The sequence below is a fragment of the Grampus griseus genome (assembly GCF_964374135.1).
Source record: "Grampus griseus genome assembly, chromosome: 17".
NCBI classification, from domain to species: Eukaryota; Metazoa; Chordata; class Mammalia; order Artiodactyla; family Delphinidae; genus Grampus; species Grampus griseus.
In genome coordinates this window covers 43,554,911-43,572,293 of record NC_139011.1, presented here as the reverse complement: position 1 = coordinate 43,572,293, position 17,383 = coordinate 43,554,911, and the positions used below count along the sequence as shown (strand labels likewise).

At 36.0% G+C, this 17,383-nt stretch overlaps 1 pseudogene across 1 annotated transcript; it reads left to right on the top strand.

Annotated features, from left to right (window-relative positions):
• The first annotated feature begins 10,640 nt into the window (after positions 1-10,640).
• LOC309835231 (ATP synthase F(0) complex subunit B1, mitochondrial-like) lies at positions 10,641-16,429 on the top strand (annotated as a pseudogene). The gene is made up of 2 exons: positions 10,641-10,693; positions 15,636-16,429. The product of its transcript is annotated as an ATP synthase F(0) complex subunit B1, mitochondrial-like (transcript).
• Positions 16,430-17,383: the final 954 nt, after the last annotated feature.

The following is a 17,383-nucleotide window of genomic DNA, read 5'->3' as shown; positions in this document are numbered from 1 at the left end:
TCTACCTCTCTCTGGCAGAACCACAGTTCTGTTATTTTCTGATTTAAGTGTAACAAAACAACTCTTGGATGGATGCACCATGGATAGTATCAACATAGAATTTTCCACTATTTATGAATCAATTTATTGGTTGTTTTGTTTTGATTGCATTGTTTTGTTATTGATTGCATTGTTTTGTTCTCAAGTTCCCCTGTACTTCACCCACTAGTGTCTGGAAATGACATTTCATGTGAGGGGAGGCTGGTCAGTATATAGTGAGAAGAGTATGGTCTCTGGGGTAAGAAGGTCTGTATTTGAACTGTTTGACCACATGGACAACTCATTTTATCTCTGAGGTGTCAGTATCCTTATTTGGAAAAAAAGGGATAAAAGAATAATAATACCATCTACATATGGCTACCCAGAGGAACAAAAGTGATACCATATGTAAAAGTCCTTTTTAAACTGTAATGCTTTCAAAATGCTTAGTCTCTTTTGGTACCATCTATTACTTGAATTAAACATAGACTTTTTTGTTGTCCTCTTTTGAAAGTCAGATAGCTCTGAGAGGAATAAGATCTTATGATAAATGCACCTACATAATAATAAAGTCTTACTGTCAGAGAAGAAAAAATAAATGTTCCATAACACATTGAGTTCAAAAGTTGAGGAGAGAAATGGTTGAGTCAAATTTTAAGTGTTTTAAAGTGTGTCTAAGACTGACATCCATTTTCTTGATCAAAAACTTGGGGTGTTGAGGAGAGCGTGTTCAATAAAAGCGTTTATTATTATCAATGGATTTTAAATTGCTTTCAAGAAAATTGTTCTTGATCAAATTTGCCTTGCCTTGTAGTTTAAAAAATGTAAATATAGCAGCTGCATAGCACAGGGAGATCAGCTCAGTGTTTTGTGACCACTTAGAGGGGTGGGATAGGGAGGGTGGGAGGGAGACGCAAGAGGGAGGAGATATGGAGATATATGTATATGTATTGCTGATTCACTTTTTTATAAAGCAGAAACTAACACACCATTGTAAAGCAATTATACTCCAATAAAGATGTTTAAAAAATGTAAATATCAATGGGTTTAGCAACAAATAATCTTTATAAAATAGATACTATTAAGTATATTTGAAGGCAGTTAAGTCAAACAAGAACATTCTGTATTTCGACCTTGTTCTAGGCATAAAGGAAACTCCAGGATCCCTGCTATTCCCATCAGTTCAGATGAAGTGATTGATTTCTTTTCAGTTGAAATGAAAACTTGTTTTAAATATTTTGAAAATTGTCCAGACAATCATAACTTTCAAGCTATCAGAGAAAGCAGAACTGTGACAAGAAAAATAGTACTGAATTCAGTTGTCCTATCATAGGTAACTGTGTGTACTTTTGTTGTCATGGGGCAGAAGGGAGAACAGAAGTAATATTGATGATTAAACATGTGAACTGCTGATCTAAATCCAAATGAAAACTTCTTGGGTGAAGTTGCAGAAAGGTAGATCTTTGGCAAAAATTAACTCTACATATGGGAAGTTCACTACTGAACACCTCTTGCACTAAATGAATGTAGTGTCAACACACTGTTCCTGGTCACTTGATATCCACTGAGCTCTCTTTTTGGCCTTGTTATTTATGAGCTTTGTGATCTAGGTTCAGTATTAAATTTCTGAAAAACTCATTTTCCTCTTTTGTAAAATTTACTTTATGCCATTACAAAAATACACTTTATTTAGTGTCTATACACCAGGCAAATGACATACATTATATCTTTTCATTCTCAAAACAGTACTATGAGTGAAACTGAGGCAAAATAGAAAATAAACAACTTGCCCAAGATCACATAGCTGATAGGCGGGGCAATCTTAATCTAAATCTAGTTTTCTACCACTTCACACTGCCCATCAGGATATGGCATAAAATAAACACTCCCCAAATGTTAAATCTCCTCTCTTTGTTCCCTCCTACAAAGTACTATTGTTATTGAGATGAGAAGAACCTAGGGGTAAGACAGGAATAAAGACACAGACCTACTAGAGAATGGACTTGAGGATACCGGGAGGGGGAAGGGTAAACTGTGACAAAGCGAGAGAGTGGCGTGGACATATATACACTACCAAACATAAAATAGATAGCTAGCGGGAAGCAGCCGCATAGCACAGGGAGATCAGCTCGGTGATTTGTGACCACCTAAAGGGGTGAGATAAGGAGGGTGGGAGGGAGGGAGACGCAAGAGGGAAGAGATATGGGAACATATGTATATGTATAACTGATTCACTTTGTTATAAAGCAGAAACTAACACACCATTGTAAAACAATTATACTCCAATAAAGATGTAAAAAAAAAAAAGATATGGGCTCTCAACTAGATTTTCTGCAGAGAAAACCTGTGAGGGTAAGAAAAAAACAAGACTTTCAGGAATCTTTCAATACTTTCAGTGGCCCACTAGGCAGGCTGGTAGATAAAAAATGCTTTAGTGATGGGAAGAGATGACAGGAGAGATGGAGGAAGTGAGGGGTGAAGAGAAAGGCAATAGAAAGACGTCATAAAGATTATGGGGGTTAAGGGGGATGGTCAGTGATAGAAAAAGGTTTTAGCAGGAGCTTTGAGTTTGAAATTCTAGGGGAAGAAAGTAGTGTCTAAGGAGAAAAATCTAAGAAGGTTTTCTATGTGAAGTACTGTGTGAAACTACTACAGTGCTGTTTAAGGAGGTTTCTTTTAGTGAGATGTTGTGCAGACACCGGGCCAGGCTATTTATGCAAACTTCCTGCTTCAGGAAAGGGTCACTGCATGCTCATAACCATTGTCTGCAATACCCAAAGAAGTATAATCGAGAAAGAACTGTGGGGTCATGGAAGAGCAGCGAGGAGAAGAGGAGAGTCCAAGTCTTGGACTTAATTGCTAGAGTTAAGTAATATATTCCTTTGTATACTGGAGGTCATAATATCTGTCTCAAAGAGATGTGAGGCTTAGGTGAGCTGATAGTGTGTTATAAACTATAAAAGCTTCATGAAAGACTTCCCTGGTGGTGCAGTGGTTAAGAATCCACCTGTCAATGCAGCAAACATGGGTTCGATCCCTGGTCTGGAAAAATCCGACATGCCTCAGAGCAACTAAGCCCATTGGCCACAACTACTGAGCCTGGGCTCTAGAGTCTGTGAGCCACAACTACTGAAGCCCATGCACCTACAGCCCATGATCCACACAAGAGAAGCCACCGTAATGAGAAGCCCACGCACCGCAATGAGGAGTAGACCCCTCTCGCCGTGACTAGAGAAAGCCCATGCTCAGCAATGAAGATCCAATGCAGACAAAAATAAATAAATAAGTTAATTAAAAAAAAAAAGCTTTATGAATGTAAGTTGTGATTATTATACAGCACCTAGATTTGTTAGCTCCCAAGAAGTTCTATGATGAGCAAGGACCACCTTACTAAAAGGCACATTTAGATTTTTCTCTTTCTTGGAACTTAGTGGCCTTCTATAAATTAGTAGGTGTTAACATGGTTCTGTCTTAGATGAGGTTTGGAGAGTCAGGAATTTTGGGGAATTGTACTTTAAGAGTAGGTTCTGATGATAAGTCGGACAGCAGTGATCATATTTTCTAAATCGAAATTAAAGACATATGATCAGACAACAGGACAGAGTATTTCAAATAGTATATATCTGGAAAAATCTAAGATCATTGGTCACCAGAAATATAAACTGGCATTTCTAGCAAAGATGCTCCAACCTCTTCTTCTTCAAGGTCTTTGATGAAGGGCAAAATTCTAATTTTATGAAGAAGTGCACTGCAAGTATTTTAATTTTCCCTTCTGCACCCAGGGGGACAAATAATTAGCACTTTCCTAGGTCTAAATAGGAGAACAGAGCCCAGAAATTCTACTATCAATGCTAGCTTACTAGGAAAAGACATACTTGTGCCATGCATCGCTAGGGATTATAACAGATTAGCAACTAAATTTGAGTTAATTAAAAATAATCAACTATAATAAGAAGAGAGTTTCCAGAAAATTACCATATTGATCAAGTTGACAGAACAAATTTTGGAGGCCCAATGCCAAGTATCTGAAGAAGCTCATTAAAATTTAAAATGTTACAGAATTCAATTAATTTTATTAATAATGACCATAAAAATACATAACAAATAAATAGCTAGAAGGAGTTTAAGCTTGAGAGTCTATATAATAATACAAAACTTAAAACGTAAAATATGACATGACTTTAAGAAGTTAGAATTGAATGTGAAAGTTGAAGATTAGAAAAAGTGAAAATAACAATGTTTGACAATAAATGTATGATGTGCTATGAAATACTTGAATGGGGACCTAAACTTTGAAATAGATAATACTGTATTTTGAAAAATAGATTATTTTAAATCAAGGGCTACAATGCTTGCCACTAATTTATTTAGAGGGAAAACCTATAAAAATGAATCAGTGTCTTGTATAGTTATAGCTTGGTTGGATTTTAGATCTAGTTATAATCTACTTTAAAGATTTTTTAAAAATCTCTTAAAATATTGTCATTTGAGAAACTCCTAATTTATCAAAGTGAGTGTCTTCTTAGCAAAATAAAATGTTTATTGCATGAAGCTTTCAGGGTCTTTAGATGAATGAAAGTAGATTTTGTAAAATAGATTACCTGGTCTAGCTCCCAAAATTATCATAAAACACACTGGATGACACAAATTAACCACAGTTAAAATGTTTCTACTGGTGTGAAAATTAATAATCTATGTTTCATTTATCAGATTTATTTGTATACAGCTATTTCCCAAAATGATTTATGATAACTGTTTGTTTTCTTGAACATTGTTGTCTGCTCTCTTGTTTCAATTTTGTGACTTCTGTTCTCTGTTCAATAAAAAATATACATGGGAAAGGTTGATTGAGAAAACAACCTTTCTAGGAAATAAAGGCAGAATCCAGACTTGGAGGATAACCTCTGCCAAAAGTCATAAGCAAACTTTTCCTTCAACCCATCAGCTCTGAGCTCACTCATAATCCATAAAGTGAAGATATCCATCACTCAGCTAGGCAATACCTACACCAGTGGGAGGATGAGAGCTTTGACAATAAACTCCTAACTATGATAGAAGTTAGGTGCCCAAAGGAGAAAAAGACAAACACAGGCCCAGGGCTCCTTAATAAGGTATTTCAAAAACAAGATGAATAGTGATATAGAAATTAGAACTCAATATCATGAACAGATAAACAGTTCTCATTCCTTCCAAGTTGTCTAGGTGATTTGCAGAAGACTGGGGAATTACTTGATTCCCCTTTACTTTCAGAAATAGATGAAGTAATTAAAAATCTTCCCCAAGAGAAAGTTCTTGGCCCTGGTGGAGCTACAGGAGATTTCTATAAAACCTTTGGCTTAGCCCTCTCTGTACATTTGCTTGACAAGCTCAATCACTTGGGGGACTCAGGTGGGTTCATCCCTGCCAGCCCTTACATCCAGATTATCTTAATTGCTAAAAAGGATAAAGATACAGAAAACTGTACCACATCTAGGTTGAAACCCCTGATTAAAGTGGATATCAACTCTTGGAAAGGATCCTGATAGTTCTCATCATTATTTGAAATCTGGGGCACAGTAATTAGGCAGTCGCTTGGGGATGGGTCATTCTTTGCATAAAATGATTATTTTTTTACCTGGATAACAGTTTCTCTCAGAATGACAGGGCACTAGCAACCCCATTTATCATTTTTCTACTAAAGGACAGTTTTAAATTTTGGGCAGAGCAGTGAGTATCAGGGATGTACTATAAGCTCAGCAATCCAAGGTTTTCCATTATTTAATGATATGTCTTTTGCTTGTGCTCCAAATGAGTAGGATAATCTCTGTTTTGCTATTTCTCAATGTCCTCAGAGCTGAAGTGGGGAGGCTGGTGTTACATTATACTATTAGCCTGTTGCTACACACACACACACACACACACACACACACACACACACACACACACACACACACACACACACTCACACATGGAGGTGTGGAAGTGATAAATTAAAAAACATCTTGCAGTATGATTCCAGCTATATGACATTCTGGAAAAGGCAAAACTTTGGAGATAGTAAAAAGATCAATGGTTGCCAGGGGTGAGGGTGAGGGACAGATGAATAGTCAGAGCACAGAGGGTTTTTAGAGCAGTGAAACTGTACTGTATGATACTATGATGGTGGATTCATGCTACTATATATGTGTCTAAACCCATAAAATGTACTACACCAAGAGTAAACCCTAATATAAACTATGGACTCTGGGTAATAAAGATGTGTTGATGTAGGTTTAGTGGCCTTCTACATCTGTAAACCTACATCTGGTGGGGGATATTGATAATGGGGGAAGCCATGCATGGATTGGGGCAGAGGGTGTATGGGAAATCTCTATACTTTCTGCTCAATACTGCTGTGAACCTTAAACTGTTCTAAAAATTAAAGTCTTAAAAAATACCTTGCAGGAAAAAAATATTTTTGGTTCTTAAAAGTACAAGTAAGTGGTGGTTGAATAAATGAATTATTTAATAAAGGAGGGTAGGTTTTCAGCCTTCAAAATTCCTGCCTCTACTGTGGTATTCAGAGCACTGCTTTTTATATCCACTCTAGAACAGCCAACACCTGGTAGAATTGTCTCTGTATCTGAGATTTTATTTTATTAATTTAGGTTGTGCCAGGTCTTAGTTGTGGCATGCAGACTCTTTGTTGCAGCATGCGGGCTCTTACTTGTGGCATGTATGTGGGATCTAGTTCCCCAGCCAGGGATCAAATCTGGTGCCCCTGCATTGGGAGTGCTGTGTCTTACCCACCGGACCACCAAGGAAGTCCCCTGAGGTTTTAAAGTTCATGCCCAATATAGGACGTTTAGCAAGGGGGTGGGGAGGGGCTACTGCTAGGCAGTTCTGTGTACCAAGTGGTCAAATGTTCTCAACTGTGTTTTCAAAAGTTGTGGTGTTTTGTTTTAAAACTGGAGTTAAAGAATGGTATAGAAATGTGAGTGGGAGGGAAAAGAATAATCTAAAAACAGTAAGAAAAGACAATGCCACCAGCAAAATTATTAAAAATACATAACTTTTCTCAATTGTGAAATGCCTATGACTGTCATACCACCTGGGGTTAAGACTTGACATATTTCAGTACCTAAAATATATCTCATCTTGTAAGTGTTTTGGGGGGAATTCTCCAAGGTAAAGCACAAAATGCAAGGGGAGGAAGTCTCGCTTAAAGAAGCTTTCGTTAGGAATTTGGACAGTGAGCCATGTGATATTCTTTATGAAACTGTCCTTCAGATTTACACCAAATGAGGTGTCAAGTAAGTAAATGTAAAGATAAACTCAATCTTCTGTGTGGTTACCAAACTTTCCACATCTTAGCTTGTGAAGGAATTATCATAAGGCACTGCTCTGAATTCCAAAAGTGGAGGGCTTTGTCTGAAGCTCTGTAGATTAGTAAATTTGGTTCCAGAAACAATGTAAAACTTCTCTAGTTTGAGGACATAGGAGGCTAGAATGATTAATAAAATAAATATATTTTTAAAAGTGGATTTGGTATCACAGACAGTCCAAATTCTCTTTTTGCTATAATCTTCAGATTTTAATTATTTGTGTAAAGCCAGCTAGATATAAGATATAATTGGGCACAAAATAGACAAGGACCCCAATCTCAAGTGTGTATGGTGCTCAGAAGTTGAGGCTTCCAACTAGAGGAAAGGCTCTAAGGTGAGAGTTGGGATGGTAAGATCAAAATCAGAGTATTAATCCAGAGAGCCAGTAAGGGAATGAGAGCCAACATAAACACTCAAAATGAAAGTGGGGTTTGGAAAAGTCACACTAAATGGAGAGAGGGTTTGAAGGAACCAAGAAAGGAGGAGTAGTGTAACTAGGATGGAATGTGATATGAACCCAGATGAATTTTGGAGGTTCAGAACTTAACTGAAATACTGGGCTCATTTAAGCATTCAAAGCAGGGTGAAAAGTAGACTTTTCATATAATAATAAGAAAGTACTGTGAGGATAGTCAAGGTTGGGAAGAGGCCTGTCTTTTAATTCCTCTTATATGTTCCCTATTTTCCCTTCTGATCACGTGGTAAGTAGTTTATTCCACGGATTACCCTGTGAATGTTTGGGAGTCATGGGATCTTGTCCATTTATATAAAATCAAATATGAACTGCCTTGTCCTCATGCCTTTTATATTCAGTCTCTTTCTATTGGACTCCAGTTTGTATATTGCTTCCAGGAGCTCTCTGTCACAGTGCCACTTGGCTCATGAATTTACAGTGACTTTCATTTCTTCAAATCCATTATGCAGATATCAGGATCTCCATTAACCCCAATGTATTTTTCCCAACTCACATCTCACTCTTCCTACAGGGTCTTGTATTCTAACAAGAGAAGTAATTTTCTCTCCTCCAGTCCTTACCTATTCTCTTATAATTCTTTGTATTTTCTATCCTTCAAACCAAAGTCTCCACTTCTTTCAAAGCTCATATTAGGGTTCACTGGGTATAAGAAGCATTTGCTTATTAAGTTTACCTTACTTAAACTTTGGTATTTTATTTTATCATAATATATACTCTCTTAAACTTCCATATAGCCTTAGAATTTTTTCTAAGTTGACTCATATATGTGTAGGTTTCTGCCCTAATTACATAGTAAATTCCTGGGCAACATATTTTACTTCTTTTATATTCTCTTTGAGCCTCAAAATGGAAGCTTGAATACATAGGAGGCACTCAAGTAATGCTTATAAAACAGATGATGACATCCCCCTACTGTGACTCCCTATTATAGAGTAATAAGAATTGGTTTTGTAATAGAGCAAATGTTTAATTTTTGTGGTTTTTAATTAATAGTGTATATAAAATTCCATAATTCATATTACTCAGAGTTACAGTGCACTGTGTCTTAATATGGGAATTTTAGGGTAAATTATTTTACATTTATAAACATTTCTACCTATTCCATTTATTTGGGGTGAGAAAGAGTTAGGTTGCTGCTTTGGTTGGTAGTGGAGTACCAGAGAGATTCAAATAAAATTGGACTGCTTATTAGCACAGGAACATTTTAGGTTCAATCAGCAGAGCACAGTTTTCCAAAGCTAGGTCCATGGGTGGAAGGAGCAGATGTTAATCTATAGAATCCTACTACAGGCATATAAGTAGCTATATAGATATTATTATAGGTATAAGTACACAGATAGTTATATAGTTAGCAGTTAGTTTATATTAACTATAATATAACTATATTATAGTTAATATAAACTCCTGTAGGTAGTAGTGAGTAGAACCTTTATTTCATATACAGCTGTCTTATTTGGCATCAAATCTTTGGTTAGGCAAAATGTTGTTGTGTGGTCTTTTATCAATGTCACTGAGATTCTAATAACTTTTTAAGGATGACTTGTTCTATGCCCCAGATCTTATTTCCTTGTGTTTCAACCCATCAGTGAGTATTCTATTGATGACTGTTCTGCATACTGAATGGAGAGCGTTTTGTTTAAAAAGACCTATTTTTCTTTCAAACCAGTGGGGATATCATGTGCCAGATGGTTAATTCCCATGAGTTAATGAGTGTACCCACACACTTCATGATTTGAAATATCCTGCGGACATGTCCTTTGGTGAAAGGATTGCTAGATTTTAATTTACATCTGTATAAAGTACATATTTGCTTTTTTTCTGCTGATACCTGGAAAAATAAATTTTTATTCATAATGCGTGAAATATATGCCGTTTTAGTTATATAGTCCTCTGATATTTGTGACTTAAATAATTTACAGAAATATAAATTCTGGTCACACTTTAAGATTACTTTTTAATTATCAATTGCATTTAAATTAGAGAGTGAGAACACAGCTTTCTGATGTATGTGTGAAGGGTAATAGCTGGCAATATTCAAATGAATAATTCTTGTGTCCCTGTGTCAATAAGATTTATATTTTTAACTAATGGAAGTTCTTTATCACATCCAATTAATGGGCTAATAATTTATAGCTATTTAAGATGAAGGCGATTCTTGTAAAGCAGTAATGCTAAAATGTCCAAAGATTGGCAAAGGTAGAAAATAACATTTGAATCTGTTTTGAGAAAAGCCTAAAATAAAATTCATCAGTACATTAGATATTTTCAAGTAGTTGGGTAAGAATAGTTGATCCATATAGCTGAGTTTATATAATAGTTTATGCTGTAGTGATTCCAGGATATAAAGGCTGAACATAAAAAACAAATTCATAATAAAATATTTATACTAACAAACAATATATTTATAGGTTTTTAAACATAAAGAATAAAATATTTTTATAATACTCTACAAATGACTGTAATTTGTATATGCAAAAAAATTATATGGGTTATTAGCAGCCTACAGTCCATGGTGCTGACCACAACCTCTGTAGCTAAGCAAAATACTCAGAAGTTTCAGGGCTTCAAGGTAAGACAGATAGCCCATCTCTAGGTGCTAGAATCACTTCAGGTTTTTTATACCCTGTCTCAATTTACAATAACTTGGACTGGCATAACTCCTTCTTTTGTCAGGTGAGAATGAGGGAGGCATCATTTTCTCATTGAGCGATACACCTAAATTTACTCAGGGGATTGACCAAGCAATCAAGTCATAAGGTTGCTGGTAAGAGGATTTCAGGTAACCAAACAACTGATAGGGCTCAATGAAAGCAATAGCTGAACAAACAGATGAAACAAAATCTTGGGTATTCCTTGGGTAAGTAGTTGGGATATGAAGTTCTCTCATTATTTTACATGTTTAGAACAGGACAAACTCAAAATGTTGAAAAATAACTTTGTATCCTGTGTCTTACATACTAGAATGTAAATACTAGGAAAGAGAGAATTTGGGGACAAATTTACAGTGGGAAACTAAATACAATGTAATAAGACTTTTTTTTCTGAGAAAAGGAGCTTAATAAAGTAATTAAGTAGTCCTCCTAGCATTTCAACATAGACACACTGAGGCAGGATCAAGATGGTAGAGAAGGAAGACTGTGAGCTCACCTCCTCCTAGTTTTGACACATCAAAACTACAAGTAAGTATATAAAAAGTCTCTCTGAGAACGATCTAAAGACTAGCAGAATGGCTATTCTACAATTAAAGATATATATATATAAAAAAAAAAAAACACTGAGACAGGTAAGAGGGGAAGAGAAGGAATTTAGTCAAGACCCATACCCCCAGTAGGCAACACAAAGTAAAAGGAGATATCTCAAACTTGGAGGTCCTCCCTAAGGAGTGAGAGGTTAGAGTCCACTATGGGTACCCTAGCCCTGAGATCAGTACATGAAAGACAACTCCCCTCTAAATGGTTTTGAAAACCAGCAGGGCTTAGGACCAGGAGAGCCAGAGGACTGTAGAAAACTAAGAATCTACTCTTAAAGGGCACACACACAAATTTACTTGCTCTGAGTCCCAGCACACAGGAATCAGATTGAAAAGTGCTTGACACTCTAGCCAGCCTTCCATGGCTATTCCAGCATGCACCCCAGCACACACTAGGCTCTGGCTCCAACACCACTGCCAAAGTAGTGGCTCCCAGCACACTCTGGGAAAAGCCCCAGCTGGTGCTGGGCTTTGGCTCTAGTCACCTTCCATCAAGGCAGCAACCCTGGGTGCACCCCAGGAGAAGCCCCAGCCTGTGCCAGGCTTTGGCTTTAACCCCTCCAGCTCCAGATCTCTTCCCCAGACACACCAAGGTGGTGGCCTTGGCATGCACCAGAAAAGGCCTCAGCTGGGGCTTGCTTTAGCTCCAGCACTCTTTCTAAAGCCACCAGACACACTCAATGTACATAGCAATGCTCCTACACAAGGACACATCTTCAAGACTGGGACAGGTAACTCTTTTGTCTAATTTATAGAGAAAAACACAAAAAGTCCAACAAAATTAGAAAACAGGAATATGTTCCAAGTGAAAGAGCAAGATAAATCCCCTGGGGGGGGGGGCAGGGGGGACTAATGATATGGACATAAGTAATTTACCTGATAAAGAGTTCAAAGAAACTGCTACAAAAATATTCACTGACTTGGAAGAAGAATTGAGGAACACAGTGAGAATTTCAACAGAAAAATTTTTAAAAAGTACTTATCAAAGTTGAAAAATACAATAAGTAAAATGAAAAATAGGTTAGTGGTAATCAACAGCAGATTAAATGATACAGAAAAATGCATAAGCAGCCTGGAAGAGAGAATAGCAGAAATCACCCAATCAGAACAGTACAAAGAAAATTTGAAAAAATGAGGATAGTTTAAGGGACTTTAGGGACAACATCAAGAATATTAACATTCACATTACAGTAGTTCCAGAAAGAGAAGAGAGAGAGAAAGGGGAAGAAAATATATAAGATGACTTAATGGTGAACAATTTCCCTAACCTGCACTAGGAAACAGACATCCAGGTCCAGGAAGCACAGAGAGTCCCAAACAAGATGAACCCAAAGACATCCACACCAGGACATATCATAATTTAAATGGAAAAATTTAAAGTTAAAGAGAGAATTTTAAAGGCAGCAAGAGAAAAACAAAGAGTCACATACAAAGGAACTTCTTAAGGCAATCAGCTGATTTTTCAGCAGAAACTTTGCTGGCCAAAAGGGAATGGCATGATATAGTTAAAATACTGAAAGGAAAAATACCTACAACCTGGATATCATTCAGGCAAGGTTATCATTCAGAATTAAAGAGAGATAAGAGTTTCCCAGACAAGAAAAACTAAGAGTTCATCACTACTAAACTGGCCTTACAAGAAATGTTAAAGAATCTTCTTTAAGTGGAAAATAATAGGCCATAATAAGAAATATGTTTATATGCAAAGGAAAAATATCTTGTCGGTAAAAGCAAATATATAGCAAAGGCAGTAGATGAACCACATAAAAAGCTAGTAGGAAGATTAAAAGACAAAAGTCATAAAATCACTATAACTGCAGTAAGCAGTTACGGGATACATAAGAAGACGTAAAATATGATATAAAAACATAAAAGTTGGATGGGGGAGTAAAAAATGTAGAGCATTTAGAATGTGTTGAATTTAAACAACTATTGGCTTAAATATATATATATATTTACATATGCATATATATATTTTTAAAATCTACATATAGATATAAACATACCTCATGGTAACAAAAACCCAAAAACCTACAATACATACACACACAAAAAGAGAAAGGAGCCCAAACATGACATTAAAGAAAATCATCAAATCACAAGGGAAGAGGTTAAAAAGAGAAGAAAAGAACAGAGAAGAACTGCAAAAACAATCAGAAAACAAGTAACAAAAGGTCAATAAATACACACTTTTTGATAATCACTTTAAATGTAAATGGACTAAATGCCCCAATCAAATGACACAGGGTAGCTGAATGGATAAAAAAGAAGACCCATCTATATGCTGCCTACGAGAGACTCACTTAAGAGCTAAACACACACATGGACTGAAAGTGAGGGGATATAAAAAGATATTGTATGTAAATGGAAATTAAAAGAAAGCTAGCTGGGGTAGCAATACTCCTATCAGACAATGTAAACTTTAAAACAAAGGCTATAACAAAAGACAAAAGGGCATTACATCATGATAAAGAGGTCAATCCATAAAGAGGATATAGCATTTGTAAACATATATGGACATAATACAGGGGCATCTAAATACATAAAGCAAATATTAACAGACATAAAGGGAGAAATTGAAAGTATGTAATAATAACAGGAGACTTTAATACTCCACTTACAAAAATGGATAAATCATGCAGACAGAAACTCAATAAGGAAACATTGACCTTAAGTGACACATTAGATCGGATGGACTTAATAGACATCTACAGAACATTCCACCCAAAACAGCAGAACATGCATTCTATTCAAGCACACATGGAAGATACTCCAGGACAGATCACATGCTAGGCCACAAAACAAGTCTTAATAAATTTAAAAAGATTAAAATCATATCAAGCATCTTTTCCAACAACAATGTTATGAAAGTAGAAATCAATATCAGGAAGAAAACTGGCAAAAACCTCAAACACTTGGAGACTAAACAGCATGCTACTAAAAAACAAATGGGTCAATGAAGAAATAAAAGAGAAAATCAAAAATACCTTGAGATGAATGAAAATAGAAACACAACTTTCCAAAATCTATAGGATGCAGCAAAAGCAGTTTTAATAAGGAAGTTTGTAGCTATACAAGCCTACTTCAAGAAACAAGAAAAAATCTCAAATAAACAACTTAAATTTACACTTAAAGAAATTAGAAAAAAACAAACAAACAAAAAACAAAGCCCAAAGTTAGTAGAAGAAAGGAAATAATAGAGATCAGAGTGGAAATAAATAAAATAGAGACCAAAAACAATAGAAAAGGCCAATGAAACTAACAGTCGATTCTTTGAAAAGGTAAACAAAATTGATGAATCTTTAGTCAGATTCATATCAAGAAAAAAAAAAAGAGAATGCAAAGAAAATTAGAAATGAAAGAGGAGTTACAACTGATGTCACAGAAATACAGTCATAAGAAAATACTACCAACAGTTATATGCCATTGAATTGGACAACCTAGAAGAAATGGATACATTTCTAGAAACATACAATCTTCCATAACTGAATCAGGAAAAAATAGAAAATCTAGTATTGAAATTGAATCAGTAATCAAAAAATTCCCAATAAACCAAAGTTCAGAACCAGGTGGCTTCACAGGAGATCTACCAAACATTTAAAGAGAAGAGTTAACACATATTTTTCTCAACCTAATTCTAAAAAATTGAAGAGGAGGGAACACTTCCAACTCATTCTTTTTTTTTAAACATATAATTTTTAAAATAATATATATTTTTAAATTTTCTTTTCTTTATTTATTTATATTTTGGCTGCTTTGGTTCTTTGTTGCTGCACAGGGGCTTTCTCTAGTTGTGGCGAGTGGGGGCTACTCTTTGTTGTGGTGTGAGGGCTTCTCATCATGTGGCTTCTCTTATTGTGGAGCAAGGGTGCTAGGACCACTGTCTTCAGTATTTGTGGCACACAGGCTCAGTAGTTATGGTTCATGGGCTCTAGAGTGGAGGCTCTGTAGTTGTGGCACATAGGCTTAGTTGCTCCACAGCATGTGGGATCTTCCAGGACCAGGGCTCAAAGCCATGTCCCCTGCACTGGCAGATGGATTCTTAACCACTGCACCACCAGGGAAGTCCCAAACTCATTCTACAAATCCAGCATTACCTTGATAATAAAACCAAAGACCCTACCAAAAAAAAAAAAAAAAAAAAAAGAAAGAAAGAAATCACAGGCCAGTATCCCTGATGAACATAGATGCAAACATTTTCAACAAAATATTAGCAAACCAAATTCAACAATACATTAAAAGATTCATATGTCACCAAGTGGGATTTATTTCAGAGATGCAAGGATGGTGCAATATCCACAAATCAATCAATGCAATACACCATATTAACAAAACAAAGGATAAAAATCACATGATCATCTAAATAAATGCAGAAAAAGCATTTGATAAAATTCAACATCCCTTCATGATAAAAAAAAAAAAACTCTCAACAAAAATTGTATAGAGGGAACATACATCAATATAATAAAGTCCATTTATGACAACCCTACAGCTAACATCATACTCAATTGTGAAAACATTATGGAGTTTCCTCAAAAATTAATAATAGAACTGTTACTGGGGCACCAAGACTGCTGCTGTGTAGATGCTACCTGGTGGTACTTTCTGCTGCCACTGCAGCAGGCCCCTCTCTGAAGAGTGCAGCCCTCCTCAGTCCAGGGGTATTACAGGCAACAAGGATCTTTCATACAGGGCCACCAAGTCTTGCCTCTGTACCACCTCTTCCTGAATATGGAGAAAAAGTTCATTTTGGGCTGATCCCTGAGGAGTTCTTCCAGTTCCTTTATCCTGAAACTGGTGTAACAGTAACCTATGTGCTCAGAACTGGGCTTATCTTATATTTACTCTCCAAAGAAATATACGTGATAACTCCAGAGACTTTCTCAACCATATCAACAATAGGATTGCTTGTCTATGTAGTTAAAAAATATGGTGCCTCTATTGGGGAATTTGCTGATAAACTCAATGAGCAAAAAATTGCCCAACTGGAAGAGGCAAAAACAGTCTTCCATCAAACAAATCCAGGATGCGATTGATCTGAAGAAGTCAGAGTAGGCACTGGTTCAAAAGCTCCATTACCTTTTTGATGTCCAAAGGAATAACATTGCTATGGCCTTGGAGGTTACTTAATGGGAACGGTTGCATAGAGTATACAAGGAGATAAAGAATCGCCTGGACTATCATATCTCTGTGCAGAATATGATGCATCAAAAGGAACAAGAGCACATGATAGACTGGGTGGAGAAGCATGTGGTGCAGAGCATCTATGCATAGGAGGAGAAGGAGACAATTGACAAGTGCATTGCACATCTAAAGCTGCTCGCAAAGAAGGCTAAAGCATAGGCAGTTCTGTAAATGCATCTATCCCAACTGAGAGAGCTAGAAATAGTTGACTGACTAAATGGAAACTAGCCTATGTGACAGAATCTTTGTATATCGCTGTCTACTGAAGTTAGAGTTGATCTTTCTTAAAAATGAAAAGTTTGAGTTTCATATAATGCGAGAAATAAAACAGTCTATTGGCCAGTAAGATGTTTCTCTCATCCTTCTTGCTCTGCATTGAATTGTTCCATGATCACTTCTGAATAAGCAGTTTGCTTTGAATAAAATTTGGTACTGGACTAAAGATTATCAAGTTATAGTTTAAATTTTTAATTAATTCAACCATCTTGCAATAAAGTGACAGTTGAAACAAACAAAGAAATAGAACTGCCATACAAACCAGGAATTCCACTCCTGGGTATTTATCTGAAAAATGAAAACACTAATTTGAAAAGATAATGCACTCCTATGTTCATTTTAGCAATATTTATTCAATACAATAGCCACAATATGGATGCAACCTAAGTGTCCATTGACAGATGAATAAATAAAGAAGATGTGGTTACTATTAGCCATAAAAAATAATGAAAGTTTACCATTTTTGACAACACGGATGGGCCTAAAGGGCCTTATTTATGTGAAATAAGTCACACAGAGAAAGACAAGTACTGTATGTTTTCATTTATATGTGGAAATTGAAAAACAAAACAAACAAATATAATAAAACAGAAAGAGATTCACAGACACAGAGAAAAATCTAGTAGTTGCCAGAGGGTAATGGGTGAGCAGATGTGTGAAATCGGTGAAGGGTCTAAGAATTTCAACCTATCAGTTATAAAATAAATAAGTCAGAAGGATATAGTGTAAAGCACATAGTAATAGGGTAATAACTTTGTATTTTTCATAATCTATAAAAGTATGGAATCACAGCTTTGTACACCCAAAACTAATATAAGATTGGCAGTTAACTCTATT